The sequence below is a fragment of the Lissotriton helveticus genome, chromosome 6, assembly GCF_964261635.1.
Source record: "Lissotriton helveticus chromosome 6, aLisHel1.1, whole genome shotgun sequence".
Classification (NCBI taxonomy): domain Eukaryota; kingdom Metazoa; phylum Chordata; class Amphibia; order Caudata; family Salamandridae; genus Lissotriton; species Lissotriton helveticus.
Window position 1 is genome coordinate 1,943,160,941 of NC_136067.1, and position 23,971 is coordinate 1,943,184,911.

The 23,971-nt window shown below is 44.1% G+C and overlaps 1 protein-coding gene across 1 annotated transcript in view; it reads left to right on the forward strand.

The window, feature by feature from the left end:
- Nucleotides 1–2,060: 2,060 nt before the first annotated feature.
- The window catches only part of LOC144761973 (brain and acute leukemia cytoplasmic protein-like), a 475,374-nt gene continuing 453,463 nt past the window's right edge, over nt 2,061–23,971 (forward strand). The window contains exon 1 of the mRNA XM_078647142.1: nt 2,061–2,155. The gene's annotated coding sequence lies outside the window, so the exon portion shown is untranslated. The remainder of the gene's footprint in view (nt 2,156–23,971) is intronic.

A 23,971-nucleotide genomic window follows, 5' to 3' on the forward strand; every position in this document is an offset into this window, starting at 1 on the left:
AAATATTGTAGGCCTGAAATGTTTTAGCATTGATTTACACGTACATGTCTGGGCTGAGAAATGTTGCAAGCCTTTTTAGAAGTCTATGAGAGTTGGGTTCTTGGCGGCAGATATCTGTCTGCAACAGGAAAGGGGGGATCCAATTATAAGTGAATGAATAGAGGCCTGTTCAGTAGACGGCCCAGACATGGAGGAGGGTTCTGGAATGTTTAAGGGGTATCAGCGGGCCGGAGAAGAGACTGAGAAGCAAGGTCAACTCTAACGTCTGAGGCCCAATACAAAGCATCATGGAAAAAGCCTGAAGTTGCACCACGTGAGAGGCGTTTCGCAAGGGGCGTCTCAAATGTTGTTGACTGTTTTGTATTAGGGACAGCACCCCTGGGTGGAGTTAGAGCAGAGACCTGAGGACCCTTTAGAGAGCGGATGGGTAGGCAGTGAGGGGTCATGACTGGAGAACTTTAGGTTTTCACCAAGAGACTTAGAGTGGGTGACTTCCCTTGGGGGTCATTCATTGCTGACACCTTTGTTAGGTTGGGATTTGGTTAAGTAGGGATACCATCTAGAACAGGGTAGGGACGCCTAACCTGTGTTTGTTTTCCTCCAACCTAAATGAAGGAGAGATATGCGTCTATGCTGATAGCTTTGCTATTTTTAGAACTTGTGTTAGTGATTTCTGTTGCTCGTCTGAGGGCTTTTCGAGAGCACATGTATGTAATTGGACCTGTGTATCTCGTGAATCTCATTCTGAGATGCTTGTATTTGCAGCTCATTATATCTTTACAATAAACTTTTGAAACCTAGAAGTTGTCCGTGATCTTTAAGAGTAGAGTCCTTTCTTGGGTGAACTAATTTGCAGATAGGTGTACTGTTTCCTTCCAAGACAGGCAATAAAGGTTCAGTCGACCAGATCGAGGTTTGGATCAATAGATATAAGGTATCGATCAAAATCTCGCCCTTTCACCACCATTCGCTGCCAGAATCTTGCACTGCAAAAAGGCCAGTGATTGTAGGATCTTATTCAGAGCAGTATGATAGTGAGGCATGCATTGTGCTGTATTTTCGTGTGTTCCACACTTCCCTGAAGACAGACCACACATGGAAGGCAAAGAAGAGTATCCTACACGGGCTTGCTTTCGGAGGTCATGCTTCCACACTAGGTCTGCAGCCAATGATTTCTCATGTGTACACATGATTTAAGCCATCCATTCAGTCACCTCCATTGTATGGCCCCCCTACCTGTACTGCAACTGCTGCCTCTTGGACATCCCCATAACTTTTTGACCCCCACTAGAAGGACCTCTTCAATTCTGCTAACTTGATCATAATAATATCTAATCTTCATGGGCTCTTTAAAGCCATTTCGAATATGTGCAAAGCTAATGTGAAAGCACCTTTGGTAGGGTCACACATGGCGCCCCCTTGTGTGACTGTTTCACACTTTCAGTAAAAAAGTGGTGGCAACCAGTTGAATGGAGTCACATCCCAACATGCTAATCCGTGTCTTGACACATGAGACCGCATTTACAAGCACAGCACACAACCTCCTTTTAATTTTAAACAACCTTAAGACACATGTCCTTTACTCACCATCCTTTCCCTGCTGGAACCTTCTAGAACGCGGTGTAGCTTTCAGTGAGTGCTATTCATTGCCTAACAACATTTACAGCCCTTACAAGTTTGATTTATAGGTTCATACGCGCCGGATTCGTTCCTCTGCGGTGTTTTATATAAACACAGAGCATCAGCAGAGAACGCGGCGCATGAACAACAAACCGGAGCACCCAGGGAAAGGCTGAATACACACTCCCAGCTCTGCACACAGCCAGCCTGCTCAATTAGGACATAAGAGGCACTCCTGGAAGACAATGTGGGAGGAGAGGGTCGAGGATCACTCTCCAGCTCATCCCTACCTGCAAGATAAAGGAATGGCAGCGTCACGCGGGGTCCGCCTCGACTCCTCCCCTTTCAGCAGCAGCATCAGCACCAGTGGTGGGGCGGAGGGGACCCCGGCTGGGAGCATCGCTCTGCCCGCGCGGGGACAGAGTGTTCAGAGCCGATCCCGAGAGGTGAGGAGAGAGGCAGGGACAGCTGCCTCCCGGCTGACCTCTAACCCCTGGAGCCTGAAAACTGACCACAGCGTCCGCAACTGAACAAGGTAAATAACATTAAATTTGGATACAGCCTTCTCTCAAGGCTGCCTCCTTAAATTGCTCAAATGTGAGAGGGGGCTGCCGATGTGTTTCTGTGGCATGTGTGTTTTGGGGGTAGTTTTCTGTGTGCCTTTCTATGATTTTCACGTCGTTCATTGGACACTGAAAGGATGCTCTGATCTGCATCGCTCTGAGAAAGGACCACCACCGAGTGCCGCCTGAGCCCTGCACACAGGATGCAGGCGGCAGCTCAAGTTCAGGTGGGCACGCCTGTGCCCCTTGTGCCACTCTAGCATCAGTGTACTGCACCCCACTGTCTCTATCTCGCCCACTCCCTCCCCTTACACAACGAGACATTTGGGCACTGCATTGATACCCTGTGCTACAACCTACTTGCAGACTTTTAGAGTTAAAAGCACTTTTTAGAAGATATAAAAGTGTTTCCTGTTCTTTCTCATACTTGACATTTCAGTTTAAGACAAGGCATCGCAGGTATCTCTCTGCATCGGAGCTCAGGATGTAGGTTTAGGAGCACATGTTGAGAACTAAGAAACATCCTGATCCTTTCAGACAGTGCTGGAAGAAGAAGAGAGGGAAGGAGCCTTTCATCTGCTCCTTAAGGAGTATGAATGAAAAGCAGCCGCTAAGCCGCGCAAACTCCGGCTCATGCATATTCATGACTGCTGCCCGCTCACTGACTCTACATGTCTAACTCATGCATATTCAAGGCTACTATCCCCTCCCTGGCTGCCACATCTCTATCACATACATATTCATAGGTAATACCCTCACCCTGGCTGCCACATCCTTAACTCACCCATATTCCAGGCTGTTATCCTCAACATGGCTGCCACATCTCTAACTCATACATATTCCAGACTACTATCCTCACCCTGGCCGCCACATCTCTAACTCATACATATTCATGGCTACTATCCTCACCCTGGCTGCCACATCTCTAACTCATACATATTCATGGCTACTATCCTCACCCTGGCTGCCACATCTCTAACTCATACATATTCATGGCTACTATCCTCACCCTGGCTGCCACATCTCTAACTCATACATATTCATGGCTACTATCCCCTCCCTGGCTGCCACATCTCTACCTCATACATATTCATGGCTACTATCCACTCCCTGGCTGCCACATCTCTAACTCATACATATTCATGACTACTATCCACTCCCTGGCTGCCACATCTCTAACTCATACATATTCATGGCAACTATCCTCACCTTGGCTGCCACATCTCTAACTCATACATATTCATGGCTACTATCCTCACCCTGGCTGCCACATCTCTAACTCATACATATTCATGGCTACTATCCCCTCCCTGGCTGCCACATCTCTAACTCATACATATTCATGGCTACTATCCTCACCCTGGCTGCCACATCTCTAACTCATACATATTCATGGCTACTATCCTCACCCTGGCTGCCACATCTCTAACTCATACATATTCATGGCTACTATCCTCACCCTGGCTGCCACATCTCTAACTCATACATATTCATGGCTACTATCCTCACCCTGGCTGCCACATCTCTAACTCATACATATTCATGGCTACTATCCTCACCCTGGCTGCCACATATCTAACTCATACATATTCATGGCTACTATCCCTTCCCTGGCTGCCACATCTCTACCTCGTACATATTCATGGCTACTATCCCCTCCCTGGCTGCCACATCTCTACCTCGTACATATTCATGGCTACTATCCTCTCCCTCGCTGCCACATCTCTACCTCATACATATTCATGGCTACTATCCTCTCCCTCGCTGCCACATCTCTACCTCATACATATTCATGGCTACTATCCCCTCCCTGGCTGCCACATCTCTACCTCGTACATATTCATGGCTACTATCCCCTCCCTGGCTGCCACATCTCTACCTCGTACATATTCATGGCTACTATCCTCTCCCTCGCTGCCACATCTCTACCTCATACATATTCATGGCTACTATCCTCTCCCTCGCTGCCACATCTCTACCTCATACATATTCATGGCTACTATCCCCTCCCTGGCTGCCACATCTCTACCTCATACATATTCATGGCTACTATCCCCTCCCTGGCTGCCACATCTCTACCTCATACATATTCATGGCTACTATCCACTCCCTGGCTGCCACATCTCTAACTCATACATATTCCAGACTACTATCCTCACCCTGGCTGCCACATCTCTAACTCATACATATTCCAGACTACTATCCTCACCCTGGCTGCCACATCTCTAACTCATACATATTCATGGCTACTATCCCCTCCCTGGCTGCCACATCTCTATCACATACATATTCATAGGTAATACCCTCACCCTGGCTGCCACATCCTTAACTCACCCATATTCCAGGCTGTTATCCTCAACATGGCTGCCACTTCTCTAACTCATACATATTCCAGACTACTATCCTCACCCTGGCTGCCACATCTCTAACTCATACATATTCATGGCTACTATCCCCTCCCTGGCTGCCACATCTCTACCTCATACATATTCATGGCTACTATCCCCTCCCTGGCTGCCACATCTCTACCTCGTACATATTCATGGCTACTATCCTCTCCCTCGCTGCCACATCTCTACCTCATACATATTCATGGCTACTATCCTCTCCCTCGCTGCCACATCTCTACCTCATACATATTCATGGCTACTATCCCCTCCCTGGCTGCCACATCTCTACCTCATACATATTCATGGCTACTATCCCCTCCCTGGCTGCCACATCTCTACCTCATACATATTCATGGCTACTATCCCCTCCCTGGCTGCCACATCTCTACCTCATACATATTCATGGCTACTATCCACTCCCTGGCTGCCACATCTCTAACTCATACATATTCCAGACTACTATCCTCACCCTGGCTGCCACATCTCTAACTCATACATATTCCAGACTACTATCCTCACCCTGGCTGCCACATCTCTAACTCATACATATTCATGGCTACTATCCCCTCTCTGGCTGCCACATCTCTACCTCATACATATTCATGGCTACTATCCCCTCCCTGGCTGCCACATCTCTACCTCGTACATATTCATGGCTACTATCCTCTCCCTCGCTGCCACATCTCTACCTCATACATATTCATGGCTACTATCCTCTCCCTCGCTGCCACATCTCTACCTCATACATATTCATGGCTACTATCCCCTCCCTGGCTGCCACATCTCTACCTCATACATATTCATGGCTACTATCCCCTCCCTGGCTGCCACATCTCTACCTCATACATATTCATGGCTACTATCCCCTCCCTGGCTGCCACATCTCTAACTCATACATATTCATGGCTACTATCCACTCCCTGGCTGCCACATCTCTAACTCATACATATTCATGACTACTATCCACTCCCTGGCTGCCACATCTCTAACTCATACATATTCATGGCAACTATCCTCACCTTGGCTGCCACATCTCTAACTCATACATATTCAAGGCTACTATCCTCACCCTGGCTGCCATATCTCTAACCCATACATATTCATGGCTACTATCCACTCCCTGGCTGCCACATCTCTAACTCATACATATTCATGGCTACTATCCACTCCCTGGCTGCCACATCTCTAACTCATACATATTCATGGCTACTATCCACTCCCTGGCTGCCACATCTCTAACTCATACATATTCATGGCTACTATCCACTCCCTGGCTGCCACATCTCTAACTCATACATATTCATGGCAACTATCCTCACCTTGGCTGCCACATCTCTAACTCATACATATTCATGGCTACTATCCACTCCCTGGCTGCCACATCTCTAACTCATACATATTCATGACTACTATCCACTCCCTGGCTGCCACATCTCTAACTCATACATATTCATGGCAACTATCCTCACCTTGGCTGCCACATCTCTAACTCATACATATTCAAGGCTACTATCCTCACCCTGGCTGCCATATCTCTAACCCATACATATTCATGGCTACTATCCACTCCCTGGCTGCCACATCTCTAACTCATACATATTCATGGCTACTATCCACTCCCTGGCTGCCACATCTCTAACTCATACATATTCATGGCTACTATCCACTCCCTGGCTGCCACATCTCTAACTCATACATATTCATGGCAACTATCCTCACCTTGGCTGCCACATCTCTACCTCATACATATTCATGGCTACTATCCCCTCCCTGGCTGCCACATCTCTACCTCATACATATTCATGGCTACTATCCCCTCCCTGGCTGCCACATCTCTAACTCATACATATTCATGGCTACTATCCACTCCCTGGCTGCCACATCTCTAACTCATACATATTCATGGCTACTATCCACTCCCTGGCTGCCACATCTCTAACTCATACATATTCATGGCAACTATCCTCACCTTGGCTGCCACATCTCTAACTCATACATATTCAAGGCTACTATCCTCACCCTGGCTGCCATATCTCTAACCCATACATATTCATGGCTACTATCCACTCCCTGGCTGCCACATCTCTAACTCATACATATTCATGGCTACTATCCACTCCCTGGCTGCCACATCTCTAACTCATACATATTCATGGCTACTATCCACTCCCTGGCTGCCACATCTCTAACTCATACATATTCATGGCAACTATCCTCACCTTGGCTGCCACATCTCTAACCCATACATATTCATGGCTACTATCCTCACCCTGGCTGCCACATCTCTAACCCATACATATTCATGGCTACTATCCACTCCCTGGCTGCCACATCTCTAACTCATACATATTCATGGCAACTATCCTCACCTTGGCTGCCACATCTCTAACTCATACATATTCATGGCTACTATCCTCACCCTGGCTGCCACATCTCTAACTCATACATATTCATGGCTACTATCCACTCCCTGGCTGCCACATCTCTAACTCATACATATTCATGGCTACTATCCACTCCCTGGCTGCCACATCTCTACCTCATACATATTCATGGCTACTATCCCCTCCCTGGCTGCCACATCTCTAACTCATACATATTCAAGGCTACTATCCTCACCCTGGCTGCCATATCTCTAACCCATACATATTCATGGCTACTATCCACTCCCTGGCTGCCACATCTCTACCTCATACATATTCATGGCTACTATCCACTCCCTGGCTGCCACATCTCTAACTCATACATATTCATGGCAACTATCCTCACCTTGGCTGCCACATCTCTAACTCATACATATTCAAGGCTACTATCCTCACCCTGGCTGCCATATCTCTAACCCATACATATTGATGGCTACTATCCACTCCCTGGCTGCCACATCTCTAACTCATACATATTCATGGCTACTATCCACTCCCTGGCTGCCACATCTCTAACTCATACATATTCATGGCTACTATCCACTCCCTGGCTGCCACATCTCTACCTCATACATATTCATGGCTACTATCCACTCCCTGGCTGCCACATCTCTAACTCATACATATTCCAGACTACTATCCTCACCCTGGCTGCCATATCTCTAACCCATACATATTCATGGCTACTATCCCCTCCCTGGCTGCCATATCTCTAACTCATACATATTCATGGCTACTATCCACTCCCTGGCTGCCACATCTCTAACTCATACATATTCATGCCAACTATCCTCACCTTGGCTGCCACATCTTTAACTCATACATTTTCACGGCTACTGTCCTCTCCCTGGCTGCCACATTTTTAACTCATACATATTCCAGGCTACTATCCTCACCCTGGCTGCCACATCTCTAACTCATACATATTTATGGCTACTATCTTCACCCTGGCTGCCACAGCCTTAACTCATACATTTTCATGGCAACTATCCTCACCCTGGCTGCCACATCCTTAACTAACTCATACATATTCCAGGCTACTATCCTCACCTTGGCTGCCACATCTCTAACGCATACATATTCCAGGCTACTATCCTCACCCTGGCTGCCACATCTATAACTCATACATATTCATGGCTGCTACCTCCTTCCCGGCTGTGCATCTCTAACTCATTCTACGCTCATGGCTGCTATTCCCTCCTGTACAACTCTAACTCATACATATTCAAGGTTGCTACTCCATCCTCGGATGAACATCTTTAACTCATACAACACTCATGGCTGCTATCCCCCTCCGATCCTGTACATCTCTAACTCATACAACAATTATGGCCGCTCCCCAGGTGCAGCATCTCCAACTCATACATATTCATAGCTGCTACTCACTTCCCTGCTGCCACATCTCTAACTGATACACCACTCATGACCAATACCCACTACCCAGGTGCGGTATTTCCACCTCATACATATTCATGGCTGCTACCCACAACCTAGATAAAGTATCTCTGAATTGTACACATTCATGGCCACTACTCACTAACTGGACACCACATCTTTAGCTCATACATATTCATGGTCGCTACCCGCTTCCCTGGTACCACATCTCCATATCAAGCATATTCATGGCTACTACCTACTCCCTGTGCACCACATCTCCTTCTGCTGCATATTCATCAGTGCTACCTGCTCCCTCCGTACCACATCTCAACATGTTCATGGATGTGCTTCGTGTCACATGCTGGGACCTAATAGCACTATACCTGCAGGTCTCTATTTCCCACTATGCCAACCGGAATATATGACTTTACCACACATGCCTTTACAGCACATGTCTTACCATACATCCCTTTATCATACATTCTTAAACGCATGCCTTTACAATGCATATGTCTTTACCACACACTTACCTTTACCCTGCAATACATTTATTTTTGATGGGGGAACCTCCTCCTTTTAAAAGAAAATTATGAATGTAATTTTTTTCTTTATTCTATTCCCCCCTAAACTTAAAAATTCGCTTACTACTCTATCCCCTACCCACCTCTACACTCTAAGAATATCCTTACCACTGTATCACCCTACCCATTCCTAAACCTTTATATTACCCTTACCCCATGTCCGTCTTCGACTACTAAACCCAAAAAATGCCCTTACCGCTCTATACCCTTACCCACCCCATAATACTAAAATTGCTCTTACCACCCTATGCCGCTACGCAACCCAAACCATAAATATACCCTGCAATCTTATACCCTTACCTACTCCTAACCCCTAAAATTACCCCTTACTACCCTATACGCCTACCCACTTCCAAACCCTAAAATACCATTGCTACCCTATATCCTTACCCACCCTTACATTTTAAAATGATCCCCTTATCACCCTATGCCCCCCCAATCCCTAAACCCTAAAAATACAATTCCCACCCTATACCACTACCCACTTCTAAACCTAAATTATATATATGCTAGACCTGGTATCCTTGGCATGGGATTCCCCATATCATTTTGCCTTCAGTCCTCCTGTTTGTGCTGACTTCGTTTTTGCTGGCATTAGGACCCTACACACTTTACCACTACTAACAAGTACTAAAGTGCTTGTGCTCACTCTTTAAAACATGTTAGATTGGCTTATACTCCATTGTCATATTTAATTTACTTGAAAATCCCTAGTACTGTGGCACTACCTGTGCCCAGGGCATGTAAATAAATGCTACTAGTGGGCCTGTAGCAATGATCGTACCACCCACCTAAGTAGCACCTTAAACATGTCTGCGGCCTGCCATTGCAGCCTGTGTGTGTGTGTGTGCAGTCGTAAACTGCCATTTTGACCTGGCAAAGTAAACCTTTTGTCAGGCCCAAACCATCGTGTTTAATACATATAAATCACCCCTGGGTAGGCTCTTGGCAGCCCAGAGGACAGGGTGCAATGTATTTAAAAAGTAGCATATGTACTTTCAAGTTTTGCTTGTCCTCATAGTAAAAAAACTCTTACATTTGATTTCACTACTGCAAAACCTACCTCCCCCTTAGGATAACATTAGAGTTGCCTTATTACATCTCACGTATGTTATTTCCAAATGAGAAGAGGTAACCACTTCATTGCAATTTTGAAAATTGGCACTTTTAGAAAGTTGGCATTTGTTTGCCTTAGCCATTTGGTTCCTGCAGCCTGTCGCTGGGTCACATGACTAGGTGTAGTTGACAGTTGGGCTTTGTGTATTCTTCCTCAACAGCAACACACAATAGGGAGTTTAAGTGCCACTGAAACTGAATGGATCATCACTGGCAGGATGGGAGGGAGGAGCTGGACTCAGCTCCACCCACACTTGAATAGACTGTGTCCTGGCCCCACATAGGGCTGAATAGCCCCTGTAGTTAGTCTGGAGCTGGGGCCAGGAAGGAAGGGCACATGTGCACTTCAAAGGCATGCCTCTGGAAGCTTCTCCCCACTTCAAAAGTACAACTGGGTTTAAATACTGAACCTCAGACACGAAATGTTCAGTACACTACTGGACCTGTGGCACTCTGCTAGGAAGAAGGACTAATGTGCTGCTGAAAGGCCTGCCACTCTGCTTTACAGCTGGTCTGAAGGACTGCTGCCCTGCTGTGTTGACCTTCTCCCTCAGGGACACAAGAGGCTTCCATCAACCTTGCACCTGCACCTTCACTCGGCCATCTCTGAGTCTACCCTTCCAAATGTTGCCACTCAGTCCTGGACCCTTGGAAGTGGGCTTAAGGTGCCCCTGCCAGCCTCTGTGGGGCCAGTAGCTAGTGGAAGCAACACATCTTCTGTGCTGTGCAGCACAAACCCAAGCAGAACCTACTTATCAACACTGCTACATGGATTGAACATTTTGCAAAGACCACATTACATTGGACATTTCGGAACCGCTGCTGCGCGGTGCATTCTAGGAGCTGGCTCTCGCAACCCTCATCGGCGGCAACCTCCACGAGGACACTAGGCTCTGCATCGCAACCTCGCGGTCTCTTTAAACCAATGCATCACCCCAACTGCGCTATTTATCCCCGATGCCAGACTTCAGTTCACAGGCCCTTGTCAATAGGATCCTCAATGATGATGCAAGACCTCTCACCTCAGCCTTGCTGTATCTCGAAACTGTCTTAGCACTAGAGCACTGATTCTCTCAGGAGAGGTATTGTTAGAATTTTCTAATGGTCCCTCTGCCCAGTGGATCTGTGCTTCGGGATCACTTCAGGGAGGGAGGCCCCATCGGCAAGGGCTAGTGATCCCCCATCCGCCCCCTTGTAATTACCCATGATCTGCCCCGGGGGGGCAAAAAGCCTTTTATTTAATAAAAATATAGGAGTGGGTGCTGCTCACCAGGGCATGGCCATGCCCTCACCCATAATACACATGACAACAGTCTTTCTGCCCCCCCCACCCAGGTGCAGATGAGGGTAAATAAAACAAATCTGTGCCCCTGGGGGTCCGGAAAGCCCACTAGACACCGGGGATTTATTCTTTTTATAGAAATATAGGGGTGGAGGCTGCCCACCATAGACATGGCCATCCCCTCACCCCAGCTGTATATTTTAACCTTCTTCCTACTCGTCCTGGGGAGGAGATTAGGGTTAATTACCCTCGATCTGCCTTCCGGGGGGGGGGGCAGAAGATCCACTAGACAACAATGATTTCTCTTTTTATAAAAATATAGTAGTGGGAGCTGACCAGCAAGTAAATGGGGAAACAATCTTTCTGCCCCTCCTGGACAGCAGATGGGGTAATTAGCCTCATCTGCTGCCCAGAGGGTCAGAAAGTCCACTAGACACCAGGGAAAGATTAAAAAAAAAACAATATAGTGGGTGAGTCTGTCCATAGTAGGCATGGCTACTCACCTAACCCAACTAAAAGGGGCAAAAATCGTTCTGCCCCCCTGGGGGCAGATGATGGTAATTGTCCCTGATCTCCTCCTGGTGGTCAGAAAGTGCTGTAGACCCTAGGGACTGAATTCATGCAATATATTTTGAGGGGAGTGAACCCCCTTGGGCTTGATCCTATGCTCCCTTTCACCTCAGGCTAAATAGACTCTCTGCTCCTCCTGGGGGGTGGATAAAATGTTCACCCAATCTGCAACCCCTCTCTTGGGTGACAGAAACCCCACTAGAAACCTGGGATTTGAAAATGGCACTAAAATATATAAAATAATAAGTGTGTCTTATTCTGGCCTCGAGCCATGCTCCTGCCCAGTGGGGTCAATAGTGTCTTATCTATCCCCCTGGGAGCAGATAAGGGGCTTGTTCCAATTAGGGAGGTTGCCCCAAACTTGCAGCTGGGGGAAAAACCCCACCTGACACCAGAGATTTTGCCTTTGGGGCAAAATAAATTAGTGTGAGTGTTGCACTCTGTATTGGCCATATTCTTCTCTAAAAGGGACAAACCAGTCTTCCCCCGGCCAGGGGCTGACAGAAGGTGTATCCTCAACTGACCCCTGGGGGGGGGGGGCAGAAAGCCCACTGTATGACAGGAATATATATTTTTTAATAAAATAATGGGGTGGATGTTGCCCATCCTTACATCAGGGCCACCCTCACCCCTAAAACCTCAACAGTCTTTCTACTCCACTAGGGACTAAAACATCCCATCCCAATGGCAAGTGAGGTTGAGCCTATTGCCAACGACAGGAACAGATCAAACAAAGGTCAATGAGAATCACCTCGCAAGGGCTCCCGTTGACCTTGGTTTGATCCGTTCCAGCCGCCGGCACTAGGCCCAGCCACACAAGTAGCATTTGTGTCTCCCCACGGATTTTAGAGCATTCCAACAGGGAAATGTGAGGAAAATATGTTTTTAGTCTAAATTTGAGGTTTGCATGGAATTCTGGGTAACACAACCAGATAAGAGTCACACAAGTCACTCCACCCTGGATTCCTGTAGATGTCCAGCTAACCACCTGGTAAAAAAAAGGTTAGTGGTGAGTGGAAAAATGTGATGTGCCAGTGTTGCATTTTGGTCTATTTTCTGTACCGGGTACTAGGCCTACCCACACACGTGAGGTACCATTTTCATTGGAAGACTTAGGAAAATGTTGGTTAGGCGGAAATCTGCGGGTCTCCACAAACTTCAGAACTCTCCATCACAGAAATGTGAGAAAAATATATATTTTTAGTCAAAGTTTGAGGTTTGCAGTGAATTGTGGATAACAAAACCAGATGAAAGCCATGCATGTAACCTCAGCTTGGATTCCCCTTGGTGTCTAGTTTTAAAAAAATTACAGATTTGCTGGGTTTTCTTAGGTGCTGGCTGAGTTAGTGCCCAAAATCCACAGCTGACCACCTTGTTAAAAAAAGGGTCAGTTTTGATTAGAATAATATTACGTATCCATGTTGCGTTTAGGACTGCTTTCTGTCCCGGTACTAGGCTTACTCACACAAGAAAGGTACCATTTTTTTTGGAAAGGCTTGGGGAAGTGCTAGGTTGAAGGAAGTCTGTGGTTCCCTGCAGACCGCAAAGCTGTCCATCACCGAAATGTGAGGAAAATATGTTTTGGGAGTCAATGTTTAAGGATTGCAGTGAATTCTGGGTAACAAAACCTGGTCAGAGCCATGCATGTCACCCCACCCTAAATTCCCCTATGTGTATAGTTCAAAAATGTACAGATTTGCTATGTTTCCCTATGTGCCAGCTGAGTTAAGGAGCAAAATCCACAGCTATCCACCTTCTAAAAAAAGTCTCTGTTTTGAGGGGGTAAAATGTGATGAATCCATGCTTGATTTTGGGCTAATTCCTTCTGCGGGTACTGGGCTGGGTACTTTTATCTAGAGACTTTGGGAATGCTGAGTAGAAGGAAAGTTGTGGTTCCTTGAAGATTCCAGAACTTTCCATCACAGAATGTGAAAATTTTTTGTTTCTTACTTCAAAGTTTGAGGTTTGCACCAAATGTTGAGTAATAAAGCCTGGTGAGAACATGCAAGTCACCACACTCTAGCTTTCCCTCGGTGTCTTATTTAAAAATATGTTCAGGTGTGCTAGGATACCCTAGGTGCGATCTGAGCTAGAGCTCAAAAACTACAGCTACCCACATTTGCAAGAAAGGTCAGCTTTGAATTGAATAACATGTTTTCTCCATGGTGTGTTTTAGTCAGTTTCCTGCTACGGTCACTAGGCCAACCCTAGCAAGTGAGGTGCCATTTGTATCGAAAGACTTGTGGGAGCATATAATAGTAGAACATTTGTTATTGCCAATTGTATTTTTCAGCATTTCTGCCTTTCGAATGTAAGCCAGTGTGCAACAAAGAAGACATTTTGAAAAATACCCTCTAACATTTATGATAGTACGGGTACCAACAAATTCAGAGACGTACAAATAACTAAAGCTCCTAAACTCCAAATATGATGCCCCTTTCAGAAATACATAGGTTCCCTTTGATACCCATTTTTCACTCTACATATTTCATCATATGCATTGGTCTATACTTGATACACAATGAAAAACCAATCTACGGTGCAGCTAAGGTGTTGGGTCTGGGTACCTCTGGGTGTCAGAGAACTCTCAAAACCTATATATCCCAGCAACCAGAAGGGTATAGCAGGCGTATCGTATATTGTTTTTGTAAATCAACCATCATGACAAAAAGGTACAGATGAAAATGTAAAAATGACCCTTTTTTCTGACTCACTTTCAATATTTCTTTATTTCAACAGTTAGTTTCTTTGGGAAAACCATGAGGGATCTACACATATGACCCCTTGCTGAATTTAGAATGTTGTCTACTTTTCAAAAAGCTACAGCCTTCCTTGATCATCCATTGCTTTCATATAAGTTTCCACCGCAAGCTGGAAGTAAGCTGAGATCATGAAAAATAGAACACATGGGCTAACTCATTGAAAAATAAACTGTTGTAAAAAATATATATTTTTTTCACCTCTGCATGTTCTGAAAAGGTGGGAAGATGGTGACTTTAGCACAGCAAACCATGTGTTGATGACATTTTTAGGAGAAAAAAAGTGCTCTACCCAGAGCACTTTTTACCTATTTTACCCCAAAAACTCAAAATGTAGTCATAATTTGCCTATTTTTTCGGTCCCCAACAGGAACATCCAAAAACTTTGGGTATGTCTAGAATACTCAGGATGTTTGAAAAAAGGACATACATTTGCATGGACATCTTATTTGGTAAAAAGTTATAGAGTACTAAGCACAAAACATCTCAAATAATCAAAAAAGGCCTCAGCACTGGGGTGGGTGGGGGAAGGCCCAGCAGTTTAGGGGTTTATAATAAGTTATTATGTTTTTAGTTTGACTATTAATAGTTATAGTCATAGTAGTAGCTGTAGTAGTAGTAGTAGCAGCAATAGTAAAAAAATGACATGATAACTGCCAGTGTTACGGTTGCAATTGTGATTAATAATCATAATGATATATTGCTTTTATCAGTATAGCTCTAGTCACTGTAGATCTTGCTATTTCACTGTGCTGTAAACAATAGGTATTACTACTATGAAACTCAAAGAAGATCATCAATTGACCTCACAAATTTGAAAGACTGAAGTTGCTCAGCCAGAATTTCAGCCTTTAACATACGCGTTGTATGCTGAGTGCATCATTGATGGTATTACTTATTGGTCTATATTACCATGATAATACCATGAATTATGTACACCTTTCTCATAGCAGGCTGAAGAACACTTATGCAATTCTGTAGTTTACTGAAAGAGTGCCGCATCAAATGATGTACATATCAGAAGTGGACCTTATGGAAGATAATTAAACATGTCACAATGCCAATTTTTAGGTCTGGTTACAGACAGCTTTATCCCTTTTGAAGACATCATTTGTAAATCCTTCAAAAAAAGCACAATAAGTACAAAGGCGGAGTAGGCTTCCAGCTGGCCCACTTCTGCCACTGGCTATCATGTACTCTTCATTGTTTACCACTTCTTCGAATGGCTGACCATCAAGCAAATTCAATTGTGTGAATTGTTACATTCCATCCCATTAGATTTCGGTGATGTTGCATCAGGTAGTACCTTTGTTAGACTGCAGATAAAACCTGACATTAGATTGTACTTGAGAAGCAATGTGTGTTATTCTATGTATTTATTGCCTAAGTGTGGTGACATTTTAACTAATCATTTCATATATATTTGTTTAAGGCATTCATGCTGTTTGAACGCCTTACCCCGTACTAAAGACACAGTACTGTTCAGTAATCATTACCTTGCATAATATCTTTTACTTTGCTGTCATGATAACATCTCATTTATATTTTGTTGTTGTTTACAAAGTAAATATGTGCATACACGTTTTTGTAAAAAATGCAGTGCATTAGCAAATTATCAAAAGTATCTACTGTGTAATATTTAGCAGTGCATGTCTTTTAAGCTTCCGTCTTGCAATGCACACTTCATCTTCTGACTCCTTTTCAAAACATTCTTCCTTGAGGATAAAGCTACATTTAGCTATATAGTCTGTTTATAAAAGTCCATACTGTTGTACCCCTGAGATGTTGCTTCATTATGACATTTTCTTTCTAGGATAGCTGAGTGCAGCGCCTACAATGTAGCCGAATGATTATCACACACTTCCCCTAACAAAATGTTAGACCTATTGGCTGTGGCAAATCTTGTTCTTTTTTTTAGTTCTTTTTTATATAGCTTTATTTATAAATATAATCACAGGTACATGGTACAAAGACGAAAAAACAAGGGCGATAAATAGCATTTTCAAAGAGGTGATTTGATTGTTACGTTAAAAAACGTTTATCCCAAGAACATTTGATATTACAAAGTTAAGCAAGAACCTGGGGGCATATTACCAACAACTAGCGATAATTATCGCTATGTTGGCTTAGCGACAATAATTTTATCGCCGTGTTGCGGCGATTTTTATCGCTTAGGAGCCTTGCTATTATCAAGGTTTATCTCCTAAACGATAAAAATCGTCCGAAATGCATGAATATCGCTGTAAAGTCATCGATATTCATGCATTACCGAGCTAATGCTCTTAGCCATGTTATCCACCTCCCATTGGATAACATGGCTAAGAACTGCTCAGGGACAGGTGTTAGCTTTTGGAGATAATCGCGCTTAGCGCGAATATCTCCCAAAGTTGGTAATAGGTGATAGCGATGTTAGCGACTGTTTCCAGTCGCTAACATCTTGGCACGCCCACTTTGCATGTCATTAGTGATAAATTTCACTGACATGTAAAGCGGGGCCCAAGATGGTCGCTATCTCCTACTAGCTGTCGCTAACTGGTGTTAGCGACAGCTAGGTAATAGGGAGATAATTTTATCTCCGCTTTCTTGGCTTTTAAAGCCAAAAAAGCGGAGATAAATCCCTTGATAATATGCCCCCAAGTTCTAAAAAATGGACATGTAAAAAAACTGCAAAAAATAACTCTCATCTCAAGTTCTTACTATAGCTCTCCAATTCACTTTCTCTGCCCTATAAAATCTTGGTATAGTATTTCTGAGATTTCTTCTCACTCCCCACCACTCTCCTTGGATGTTCCTACTGTTTCCCATCGTCACCGTTATTCTAGAACAGTTTATTCTTCCCCTCAAATTTGAGCGAACTTGCGGGCAGCCCCAACCCTTAGGGAATAGAGTTTTTCTTTAATTTTAACTTGGCTCACCTTTGCCTTCCAATGGGCAAATCTTGGTGGTTCTACCTTTTTCCGAATTTGTAGAATAAGGGATTTAGGGCCATATGTATTAATGTTAGGTTTTGCGATTCTCAAATAGCAAATTTTTGAGAATCGCTATTTGAGAATCGCAAAGCGCTATGTATGTAGGATTTGAAATAAATTTTGCGAATCCTACATATTCCTTAATTGTGAATCGCAAATTGCAATTCGCAATTGAGGAATGCCTAATTCCTATGGGCCTAGAGGCCCATAGGAATGAATGGGAAGACATTCTCATTTTGCGATTCTCAATTAGAGAATCGCAAATTGAGAATGCAATTTCAAGTGTGCCAGGGTGTCAAAATGATACCCTGTTGCACCCCTGAAATGAGCATGGGTGCACATGTGGGGCACATACATGCCCTAAGGCATGTGTGTGCGCCTCATGCCACTTTGAAAAATGCAAACATTTGTATTTTTGAAAGAAATCGCAAATTACCAACAACCTGTAGTTGGTCCTAATTTGCGATTCCTTATGCCATTTTCGCACAACATGGGTGCCTCATACATTCCATTTAAGTAATCACAAATTGCGATTCCTTAAATGCATTCACAAAATAAGGAATCACAAACTTTGTGATTCCTTATTTTGCAAGGCAGTTTTTCTTTTATACATACCATTGAGCCTAATTGCGATCGCAAACGCCGAAATTCTGCGAATTTCGGCATTTGCGATCACACATTTGAATGATACATATGGCCCTTAGCTACTAGAGTAGCAATAAAAAGAAACTGTTTTTGACGAGTCGTTAAGTTTGAGGTAATAATCTTGAATAGGTCGCCAAAGGGTCAGTCTTCTCAGGCAGGCAGCACTGACAGGTTGTCAGCAATTCTGTATAAGGCAAATTCATTGTGGTGGACCAGTGTTCTAAGTCCTTTTGTCAAATGGGTGACAAGAAATGGTGTAATCCCGGATTCTTGATGAGGGGCGATAATCAAGCGCATACATTGCAGCGGAGCCTGTGATGGCCCAGCATATTATCAGCTGATTTCTCATTCAAGGTTTATGCCCTCATGTTACTGAGTGCCTTTAAGGGAGTGGGAGTGGTCAAATTCTACGAGAGCAAGGCAGGTTTCGGCCAAGTTATTCCACAGTCGATCACTGCTCTGCCCTCTCTGGGGCAGTTTGGAGGGCAGTTGGCAAAGGGAGAATCCTCTGTTGCTTTTTTGTGGACCTCAGGGAAGTGTTTGACAGAGTAAATCGAGGGCTTCTGTGAGATAAGCTGGCTTGCTGGGCCATGCCCTAAGAACTTTTGACAATGATAGAGCAACTACACAAGAATAATTGGGTGCAGTTTGTCTTGAATGGTTTAGGTTCCCTAACTAAAAAACAATTCTTGTGAACAATGGGCTTGACAAGGCTGTGTGTTGTGTGTATTTCAACAGAGAAAATTGTAATATGTGTTTTTCTATCTTTTTGAGTTGTTATTGGAAGGTGTATATCTCTATAAGGTGTATGGTATTGCAATGTGTATTTCTATCTCTTTTTTAGATGTTATTTTAATGTGTGAATTTGTGTAAGATGTATGTCTTGCAAGTACATCTTACTACTAGTACTACTAATATATTAATGGTAATTCATGTTTAATTGTTTATTAATTATATGATTGTTATCACTTATGTAAATTGTTTCATTTTTTGACTGTTGGAGGTGTTTTAATTTTTACAGCATATTTAAATGTGTTTATTTTTCTTGGTAGTTCATATTTTAGTATTGGGATGTTGGCTTTGTAGGTTAATAGAGTGAGCAGTCCATTAATGTTTAAATTAATTTATTTTAACATCTAAATAATTTTATTTTAGTTAATAATGTAGTTGAAAACTAATCCTATAAATGGTTTCATTTTGTAATTATATTATTAAGTAATTTGGTATTCTATTATAAATGTAAGTGCTTATATCTCTCTTAGTATTGTATATTTTAGTGACAGGTTGTTGGTTTTGTAGGGGAGTAGACTGGGAAGATGTTGATATTGTAATATTTCTTACATTAATTGTTAATAATATTTAATTGAGTAATGTATCATTAATTATATTTTTGGTTATGTACAAAACATTGGAAATGTTTTGTACATAATTGTTTAGTCTTAACTGATTTTAAAGATAACATTTCTATGTTTCCTGTTTTTCTTTTATTTCTTGTAATAAATATATATTTATTGTTGCTTTAAAACCAACCCACATCTCTACACCATGCTACTTTCCAACTGAAGGGTCCAACACAGATGCCCTGTGGGGCATTGGCCTTGATGATTGCGAAAGGAGGGTACGGAAACTTCGCCCTTTGCATGTATTTTGGCCTGGAAGCAAGCACGGATTTCCTTGGGGTAGGGCTGAACACTCATCATTTTCTTCCTAATGGATCATGAAGCCATTCAGCTGCCAGAGCTGTTTCTTCCCTTTCTAGTGTGATACGCCAATATGTTATGTTATGTTAATAGGAATTTGTAGAGCGCACGGTCAACCAGAGGTTTCATGGCGCTAATCAGGCAAAAGTCAGGACAGAGACGGGTTACGCAAGTGCTTGCTCATACAGCCAGGTCTTAAGCAGCCTTCTTAACCCCAGTAGTTTGTCACATTTCCGGATTGCTAGTGGCAAAGAATTCCCGAATTTTGGGGCAAGGTGAGAGAACCTGCGCCCTCCCTGGCGTTTGAGCTTGAAGGTGGGGGGTGGTCAAAAGCTGAAGATGGGCGGACCGTAAGTTGCAGGGTGAGACGTGCCTTGCTATCAGGCAGCTAATGAATTTGGGACTTCTACCGTGAAGAGCTTTGAAGATTATGCACCCTGACTTGAAGGCTGCACGTTGGGTGATAGGAAGCCAGTGAAGTTTGTCCAACAGAGGTCTGGTGGAACGCCATCTGGGTTGCTTGTGGATTAGCCTGGTGGCCTGGTTTTGTACCATTTGGAGGTGTTTAAGTAGAAATGATAGAAGGCTGAGATAAATAGAATTGGAGAAGTCGAGGCGAGAAAGTACCAGAGCAATCACCACCTGTGTAAGAGCTGAGTGGGTAAGCAGGTGGGTAATTATCCTAATCCTGCGTAGCTGAAATAGGCAGGACGAGACCACTGCCCCTATCTGGCCTCTAAGTGATAAGACTGCATTGATAATGACCCCGAGACTCTTCACAGATGAGGAAGGGGCAGGGGGGGACCCAATTCTGCCGGCCAGTAGTGTGGACCCCAAGAAAATTCACTCTTCCCAGGCAAGATAATTTCAGTCGTGCCTGGGTTGAGTTTCAAATGGTTAAGGTCCATCAAGCACTGGATGTGAAGCATGGTGGTTTGAAATTGATGGATGGAGTCAAAAGAACTGTCCAGTGTAAAGACGGGCTGGAGGTCATCCACATAGTTAAAGGTGGTTACCGTCAGATCTTTTAAGGAATGGATCAGGGGCCGGAGGTATAGATTAAACAGGAGAGGGGAAAGGGATAAGCCCTGTGGGACTCCGCAAGAAGTCGCAATCTTAGGGGCAGTGAAAGGAGCAAAACGGACTGCTTGGGTTCTACCTTCAAGGAAGGATTTGATCCAGTTTTAGGCGGAGCCCTGTATGTGGGCTTGTTCGACACGGTCAAGCAGAATTTTATGGTCGACCGTGTCGAAGGCAGCCAACAAATCCAGTAGCACCAAAGCCTGAGAGCCCCCCTTATCAGCATTAGCTCTGATAGTGTCGAGCAAAGCCAGAATTACAGACTCAGTAGAGTGGGCAGGCCGAAAGCCTGCCTGATGCGACTCTAAGTGTTCTGTCTGTTCGATTACGTTGGAAAGGCTCTTAGTGACATGAGCCTCAAGGATTTTGGCCAGAAAAGGAAGGAGAGAGATAGGCCAATAATTAGAGGGGTTCGCAGGGTCAGCCCCCGGTTTCTTGAGTAGGGGGACCACTATTGCGTTCTTAAAGGCACTAGGGACCCTGCCCTGCATAAGAGCCTCATTGAGAAATGGTAGCATGCTGTGTGGTAAGGCAGAAAGGACGTCCCTCATAATACAGGGGGGGCAGCAATCGTTAGGGGAACCGGATTTGACGCGCGTCAGTAATTCTGAGAAAGTTGAAGGGCAAATGGTGGGGAAGTGATCAAAAGTGGATGCATTAGTTATCAAGTTGCCCGAAGGTTCCCTATGTGATGTAGTGGCGATGCTGGCTTTGATAATAGTGATCTTAACAAAGAAGAAATCATTCAGGGAGTTACATAAGTCTTGAGTGCGTGTCTGTTTGGGATGGGTCCTCTCGGAGTTGCATAGGCCGTTGAATTTTGAGAAGATTTCCTTCGACTTATCCTGGGCGTCTGATATTCTGTGTGAGAAGTAAGCTGTTTTAGCTCCCAAGATGGCAATTTTATATTCTTTGCGGGCTAGTGAGAACTGGCGTTTATCTTCAGGGGAGTAACATGATCTCCATTTTCTTTCTTTTTGGCGGAGCTCGAGTTTCTCTTTTTTTAGCTCAGTGGAGAACCATTTATGGGCATCAGAGTGGCAAGAGAGGGTACATTTGTTAAGTGGGGCATGGGTTTTACCGGCCGACAGTAGCCATGTGGAGATGCTCACTTCCATGAGGTTAACATCAGGGTTATAGGTGGGTACTGAACCAGCCAGTGTTTCAGCGAAGGTTTGTTTGTCGAGGGGCCTCTATTTTCTTGTCACTCCACCCTTGGTTGTGGGTAACTTGGTTTTAGGAAGCGATATGACATTGAATTGTATTAAATGGTGATCTGACCATATGCAAGGAGAGATGGTCAGTCCTGTCAATATGAGGTTAGTGGACCAGATTTAGTTCAATGTGTGGCCTTTGATGTGAGTAGCAGAAGAGATATGTCGAGCAAAGTTCAGGTTGGATAGTAGGTCTAATAATTCTGAATATTAGACCTACTAATAATAGAATGAACAGCACTTACTCAAAAGCTGTTGCAAGCTCTTTGTCAGCTTATTGGAGGATGACTTATGCCAGTTAGAGGGACAAGAGTCAGGAACCAACTTCTTAAATAGGTTTACCTGCATGAAGTGTTGGAGATGAGGTTCATTGCCTGATGGGAGAATGTGATCTATTTATCTTATTGAAATATCAAAGGATGAATGCATGCTGATAACTGGGTTTCCTAGGAATGTTCAAATTGAATGACATTCATCAGCAACAATACAAATTTGTGAATGTGTTTCATGGTGAAAAATTGCATACCCTAGTTCTTTTTCTCCTTGTCATCATTTAGGGCCTTATTACGATGCCGGTCGGACAAGCGTCTGACCAGCATCATAGCGGAAACAGGACCGCCCGACAAGGTGAGGGCGGACCCTCTACCATGATTTTGATGCAACTGCCTTCATAGCGGTCGAAAAGTGTATTTCTCCTATTGCGGCTTATGCTGTGGGCTGTGCCTGCCACGCAATGCATAGATGTTTAGGCCGGGGGACACCACAGGTCCACTCAAGGGTCCATAGCTGAGGGCCACAGGGGACAGGGGCCCTGCAAGGGGCCCCAAAAGACTCTTTCTGCCAGCCTTTTCATGGCAGAAGAATCGACATGAAAAGGTGCATCATAGTCCCCACAGAAGGGCCTAAGCAGGCAGTGCCTCCATTTCGGGGATTACAATCCGTTCGCCAGCCCGACGGGCTCCTTGAGCCTGTCGGAGGCATAGCTGATTCCTCCCATAGGCATCACTCAGACCTTCTGTATCGTAATACGGCGGTCAAACAGATCCCTCAGATGTCAGGCAGACTCCACCGACAAGCAGTAGGATGGCCTTCCACCCAACATCGTAATGAGGCTATAAGAGTTTTTTATCTTCCCTTTTAACTCTCAATTTTTTTTGTTTGTCCTTTCTTTTCAGCCTCACCCACCCGCATTCTTCTCTCCTTCTTCCTTGTCTTATCCCCCATGATTATTCATTTTGGTTCCAACCTCCTCTATGTGCTCTCCGTTTCAATTTGCAATAATCCTCCCTTCTCTGATATCCCATTCTCTTATCTTTACTAGGGGGGGATATACCTCGCATAATTCTGTGTAGCATACTCATGCAGAATTACCTAAAATTCCAGGAGATTTGTGGAATTATGCAAGAACAGATATTCTGCATTTAGCACTATTTTCCTAGTGCAAAAATTCCCCTCATGTTCAAAATGACTCATATTTTGCTATATGAAATACTGCTAAATACAGCTATGCAAAAAAACATGAAAAGAAGTGCGAGCGCTAAAGGTGCACTTGGGTAGGATTTTCCGCCAACTTAATCCTGGCATTTAGATCTAGTCTCTTAGTGCAAAATGCATCCTTTTGCCCAAAATGAATGTGAGGCTGTATTTTACACTAAGAAAATATTGCTAAATGCAACAGAACA